The sequence below is a fragment of the Phalacrocorax aristotelis genome, chromosome 7, assembly GCF_949628215.1.
Source record: "Phalacrocorax aristotelis chromosome 7, bGulAri2.1, whole genome shotgun sequence".
Classification (NCBI taxonomy): domain Eukaryota; kingdom Metazoa; phylum Chordata; class Aves; order Suliformes; family Phalacrocoracidae; genus Phalacrocorax; species Phalacrocorax aristotelis.
The window spans coordinates 6,342,918-6,350,276 of record NC_134282.1 but is presented as its reverse complement, the minus strand read 5'-3'; positions in this window follow the sequence as shown (position 1 = coordinate 6,350,276).

The window sequence follows — 7,359 nt, the reverse complement described above, 5'->3', positions numbered from 1 at the left end:
AATCACCAGCATAATAAATCCGGAGAAACTGGTAGCGAAATTGAGAGGGAAATTAACACTTCATTGAATTCAGTGTCAACTTCCATTAAATTCAAAAGGACATGAGAGCCTTCATGGGGTTACTGAGCATCTGTAAACATTTCCAAGTGTGTCCCAAGTTACAGGTTTATTTTTCTGTTCATAGAAATTGGCCAGGCAAAGGTACATTTATTTCCTATTATAGAAATAGGAAGAATGAGACAAGAAGTTTGATAAGAGAGCAGACAATTAAAAAATTGACCAAAATCTTACATCTGGGGTGCTACATAGTTTGGGAACCCCATTGGGCATGGGGTTTCAATCTAATGAGACTGATGCTTTTTTTTTTTTTTAATGGGTCTTGGCAACATATATTCATTCTAGCATGACCTCAAAGGCACTCAACATCCTCACATTTCAGATCTGATATTCTTCAAGTTGAGGCACTGAACTAAGGGACTTGTTTCACAGAATTACAAAATGGTTGAGGTTGGAAGGAACCTCTGGAGGTCACCTTGTCCAACCTCCCCGCTCAAGCAGGGCCACCTAAGAGCCACTTGCTGAGGACCATGTTCAGAGGTCTTTTGAATGTCTCCAAGGTTGGAGACTCCACAACCTCCCTGGGCAACTGGTTTCTGTGCTCTGTCACCCTCACAGTAAAAAAGTGTTTCCTCATGTTCCTGTGTTTCAGTTTTTGCCCATTGCCTCTTGTCCTGCCGCTGGGCACCACTGGAAAGACCCTGGCTCTGTCCTTTTTGAACCTTCCCTTCAGGTGTTTATATAGATGAGTAAGATTCCACGTCAGCCTTCTCTTCTCTAGGCTGAACAGTCACAGCTCTGGAGAATGCTTCCTCCCTAGCTGTCTTCCTCAAAAGGTAAAATACCAGCTAATTTCAAGGCAGGGGCAGCAAGATCACTGGACCTTATATTAATGAATTAGAAGCTTGAAAGGAGGAGAAAACCCGCTGTGGTGAGGTTAAAGAACTCTTGCTCAAATAAAGCTTCTTGCTTAAATAGCACAGGAAGAAAAGAAGAGAGGAAGGATAGCTAAACATTTCAGTGATAATATTTAAAGTCTATGCCTTTCCCAGCAGTAACAAGAGAGGCAATCCTGTACATTACAAAAGCGAAGCTGGCATCTCACTCTTCTAAATCTTCCTGTGGTGAAGGTTATAGTCAACAAAGCATTGCAATTCTTGGGCATGTGTGACATGCTGTTACTTGTATATTCATCTAAGTTATAAATACATGCTTAATTGATTTGGAGGGGTTTTGTGTGTGTGTGTCAAAACATAACCTTCACGTTGACTTCTGGTGAAAGAGTTATTCACTCCTGTTGAAAGAGTGGGGGCTGGGTCAGCTGCTAAATTAGGGTTCACTTTAAAGCCTACAAACTTCAACTGAAAGGCTTTCATTCACTTCAATCACCTTTAGATGAAGCTTCTAGTGCAAAATATCGAACCTATTTACAGCAAAAAATATCTTACAGAATGAAATCAAGAGATGACTGAAAATAAAATCATCAAGTTTTCTTGAAATCTTGGGTTTTAATTCCTAGGCAGAGATAAAAGGGCAAACACAAGAGCCGGGGTAAGCTCTGCTGGCCTGAAGCTTTAATAGTTGTAAATAACTTGGAGTGGTGGGAAAGGCAAGAAGGTATTTGTTAGGAAATGGACTGCAGCTGAATTCTGTGTTTGGGACACCCTGGTTGGCAACCATTATGGAAAATCACCTTGTCTTTTTTATGATGATAAAGCAAAATGATATGGAGGAATCCTGAAGATTTCTTAAGGTTCTGTAACACTGAATAACAGTCCAGGCAACATGGGGAGGGAAAGCAAGAAATAGAAAGGAAAGGGGAAAAAATACATGGATAACTGAAAACTTCCTGGTGCAATTTGCTAGAGGGATACAAAAGAAAACCAGAGATATTACTTTAGTTATTAGTGAGAGGTATTAATTAATAACAAAGGAAAAAACTCAAGTGTTTTGATTATGTGAATTTGGATTGAAACTGGAAATTGAAAAGTATCACAATCAGGTGAACTCTGGATTCTGCTTGTAGAAAAAAATTTATGTGTTCACATGATTTCACATTATGTAGCTTGCTGGATTTTAATAACCTAAATATTGACTGGGATAATTATTGCACACAAAAAAAAAAAAAAAAAGAAAGGCTATTTGACTACAGGAAATGGTACTTCTTTTTTGAAGACTTCCTTGATTAATGAGTTTCTTCTTTTACTGTTGTACATTTCAGGCTAGTCACAAGTCCAGGTCTGATGTTCAGTAGCTGTTTAATCTGGTTGTTGGCCACGTTGCTTCTCTGGTTACAATAACTTGATGAGACGAAGTTCCACCAAATGAAGCGGAAAAATGTTTTCCTTCATAATGCAGGTGGCAGTGAAGAAAAACTACGTTGTCAGCAGTTCTGATCACCTTTCTGGTTATGTTTGGCAAATCTGAGATCTACAATCAATCAATGAACTGATCTGCTTCATATAGTGTTGAATTATAGTGTGTCTCAGAAGCAGCTAAGATACCTGGCTAGGGATCTATAAAGGGAAGTCAAGCAGATAAGTCCAGATTCCCAAAGAACAAATGAGAAGTTCCATAATTCAAACAGAAATACCCTTGGAGCAGTACACATATTTATTGCAAACCACAACTCATTTCTTTACATTTTATTCTACAAATTCTCCATTACTTGCTTCAGTTACAGTGAAATGGCCTACTGTATTTCAAGATATTTCAAGCTGATCTTGTACTTCACTTTTCTATGTCAAAAAATATTCAGCCAATTGAACAATCAGATTACTGAAAAGCTGTTTAGTGCCTTGTGATGCAAGGAAGTGTGAGGTATTTAAGAACTAATGTGAAAAACAGCAACTTATATGTTATCAGATAGGTCTAAAAGAGAAAAAAGGAAGAATAAGTCAATATGAGTAGACAGGACTGCATTCAGTAAGCACACTTTTGTTTTGAAATTGTGAGAGAAGAATGCTATTTCTTAGGAGATTTTCCTTCAGATTGTAGAAGAAGATACTTCTGCTCTGAAACACGTATTTTGCCCTTGCAATCCCCGTAGTTTGTATAGTAATCTGACTGAAAAGAATTGGATGTACAGAAATGAGAATTTTTTTACACTGGAGAAGCTAAAATGAATCCTCTATATTAAAAGTTGCAAAAATTATTTATACAAGAAAAGAGGTGTTCAATCAATCATTTTTAAAGCAGAAACGAGGTCAAAAAGAAAAATGTTGCATTAATGATAGCTATTTGGCAACTCTGCAGAGGTTTCTCTGGAATGAGAAGTTGTTGAGTTCATTTGAGTGGACACACCACACAACCATTACTTTAAATGGCTGGTGACTTTGGCCAAAGGACTAAGCGAGTATTTGCAACTAAGTGCCACATAAAAACTGAATAAAACTTAGAATCGTAGGGTCTCTGTTTTGCTGCATTTCATTGACTGAGATTTCCCAAGCCCTCAGTACTGAACTAAATCTGCTCTCTCTGAGGTTAAAAAAGTAGGTAAATATTAACAATGATTTCCCACACCACCAATAAGCAAACTGAGACACAGGAGGTTTAAATGAGTGTCTCTTTCTTTCGCACATTCTTTGAAGAGACCCAGCTTGCATGTTCCTTTCATGTGTGAAGCAGGCAGGAAGAACCACCGCCGTCCATCCTGAGCTTGCATGCTTTTATCTGCAAGGTTTGCAAAACGGATAATTTAAGTGGGGGGGGAAAAAAGCAACTTCACTGTAAAACCACAGGACTACACTGAACAAGGTGTATATGAGTGAGCAGCTTCTGAACTGACCTGTGGCATGTCCCAGTGGGGATGGTGGGTCTGGGTCACCCAGGAGTAGGAGGAAGGACTGTGACATGAGCCTGCTCCTCTTTGCTCCCAGACCCCAGGTTGGCCCCATTGCCTGGCCCGCCCAGAGGGAAGACATCTGCCACCGATTCCCAAAGGGCAGCCAGTAGCACTGGTTTGCATCCTAAACTGATGGGTGTTGAGTGTAAACCCCTTTTTCACACTGTCCCACTTTTCCGCACAGGCAGATACTGCAGTGCTGCCTGTAACACAGCTATATTGCTGCCTTCAGTGCAGTGTCAGAGAACGCCTGGTAGAATAAGAGACTGGTTTTAATTCTTATAATATATCCTGATCACAGTAAATGAATGAAATCTAGCTTTCAAACACCGAGACTGAGTTCCAACTGCCAAACCTTCACTCCCCAGTCTCAGAAATGCGTCCCCTCCCCTAGCACCATCATTTCTGTACTGTACAAGTTAGCAGCCTGAGTTTATCTTGCTAAAATTCTACCACTCAAAACATATTTAGGTTGCACTGAAAGTCTACATCTGTCTTAGAAGGGACTAGGAAATTGGCAATGCAGAAAATTCAGTGATTCATGAGTCATGTGCTCATAAAGTGAGAAAAGCCTTATACCAACGTTCTTTTGTATAATATATCCAAAACGTAGCAGAAACTGTTTTTAATAGAGTCTCTGGGGTGGAAATGCAATGAGCGTTTATTAACATTTGAAAAAAATTTAAAAATTTATGGTAATTGAAGATGGCGTGCCAAAGAATTTACCAGAGATGAGTGCCCATTTCCATCAAAATTTAAGTCAATGACAAACTATTAAACCATTTTCATGAAGTCCAAAGGATTGCAAGGAAAGTATAAAGATACTTTTAATTATAGCATTTTCTATCAATTTATATTTACAGAAGTAGATATACCCTACAGAAAGATGGCAAATATTTATATGAAAAAAGGTGAAGAGGGTCAGAAAAAGTGCACATTCTACAGAAAATAGGGAATATGGGTACTGTAATTAATGGATCAAATTGCCAAGGAATTGCAAAGAGGATCAGAGGGTAAAAAGATAATTAGCAGATCAAAGGGTAAGCAGGCAAGTGTTGAAATAAAGTGGCAGTGATACAGACAGCTAAAAAGGAGTTATTGACCAATACTTGTATTGCTTTAGGCAAGGTATGCTTTGCTAGAACCTTCATTAACAAGGTTTTTAATGGGCTAGTTTATTTTTATTTAAAAAAATAATGTGGAGTTATGAATGTCAAATGCCATGAAATCATTGTAAAGCCACGGTGCACTAACGGTAACCTAGTTTTTAGGAGTTTGTAATTGTAATACCGAAGGGAAATAGAAGGGATTCAGGCTGCGGTGGCTGGTTATGTGGTCAGGGAATCTTCTTTCAAATATAGAAATAACATATAGTATGATTTTCAGAGATTTGGCATAAGTCTTGTTCTTATATCAACATAAATTGCATAGTTTATTCTGGAGTGGGTGACATACTGGACTAAAGCCTCTGTGAATCCTCTCCATTGCTCGGAGTGAGTTTTATTCCCTCCGTTATTCAAAAGGGTTCAAAAGTCTGCCAACAGAAGACTATCTATTTTCATGCTACAGCACACCTGCCTCAGCAGTAACAAGGCTAGATTGGATGAGTGAAAAGCTAATGGGGATCCAGGGGCTTCCAATTGTCACCTGAAGTACTGTCTCGCCAAAAGAGCAAGACCTCTGCCTAAGTGAAGATTTCAGTCCTGTTTTTATCAGTCCACTAGGCTACAGGCACTGGGTCCTGCTATGGCTGACACCGTGGGACGTGGTTAGCCAGAGGTTAACTAGGCGGACAAAGCAGGTAGGACCCTGATTGTACTCTATACTCACTGACTTCGGCACAAAGCGTTGTAAGAAACCTCGTACCATTGCTGCCCTGCCCCTGTCTGAGATAGCTAAAGCTGTTGATCTGCCATTTTTGTGTCCAGGGATAGGGACGAACAATTCAACAAGATTTTCTTTATTGCTTTCCTTGCTCTGAAGTGTTGTCAAATTGCATTGCTCAGACTCAATCCAGCTGGTTCTTGGAGTAAGGGTTAAAGACCTGGAGGCTGAGTTTTGACCAAGAACCTCCTTTGCAGTTCTGGCCCTACAGGGGATAGTTACAGGCTTGGGAGCTTCTCTAGCGGTTGGTTGTCAGGAGTTGTAGAATATACTGATCTTAACATTTTTAATAATACATACGCTATGCGAGTGTGGATACGGATGGGAACTGCTACAGTGGATCAGATTTGCGGTACAATTAAACTAATGTGTTGGGAGCCCTGATGGGGGAGAAGAGGACCCTCAGGTCAGCTGAAGGCATGCTGCCAGTTTTGTCAGGGATTGGCAGAGGATAATTTTGGTTTCTGCTTCTATTTTCAGAGTCCATTCATTAGCAAAATAATAGAAACATATAAAATGTAAAGTAAATGAGTTGGCGGCATTTTTAGGTAACATCTAATGGATTTTCCTCTGCAAAGAGAGCACATAGATACAGTTTGTGCACAGCTTTACTCTCCCATTTAGCTTGTCATTAAGAGAAATCTGTGAAAAAAATGGTGTGGATTTTTTTTCTTAAATAGTAAACACCTCCCAGATTACTAAGTGATAGAGAAGATTGAAAATGTCAATCAAAGGAGCTTTTGGCCTCCTGAAGGCAATGGCAAAACTTTAATTAACTGAAAGTTACCCAGTGCTCTGAAACCGGGAGTGCTGAGGTCATTTCCAAAGAGAAATGAAATATAAAAGTCTTATTGAACAGAGGCAACCGTGCGTACAAAAGTATATACTTGCAGTTTTGGTTCATAATAATCATTCCTGGAACCAGAATAATGCCCGCAGTAAGAGCTACAAGACCAAGCTCTTTTAGAGAGCAGAGGAGGAGAAGACTATAACTATCCACATCACTGTAGCACTGAAAACAAAACATGAAATGGGATGAACTTTTAGATAAAAAGATATGCTGAAAGATAACAAAGCAATACTTTTCCTGCAATTCTAATTCCTAATTGAAAAAAAAAAAAAGAGTAGTAGTTAAATATATTTGCTTTAAGTCAGGAAAAATGAGGCATGGTTAATGTTATTTAATGCCTGATGTAACTTCAGCTATCAGTTACCTATAAAATTTGTAGCTCTGTAATTAGTAAGTGGGAAAAGTTTAATATTTCAGAAGGATCACTTTGGATGTGTAATTCCAGCTGGCTCTCACAGTCCTAAATAATGTCCTTGTGAATTACTTCCTAAACAATTCTTGATAAATGATCAGTCACATATCTGGCTGCTTTTTCTGGGTTAATACCTTAATTGTCTCACGTATGAGATAATAAAATAAGATCAATCTAAAAACTCCATTGAAATGTATCTATTTTGTAAGAAATAGTGCTGCATAGCCTGTAATAGGGAGAGGATGATGAGGTACCATGAAGTGATTAGACATGCCGCAATAGTGAATTTAATTTGGAAGATTGAGAGGTGTG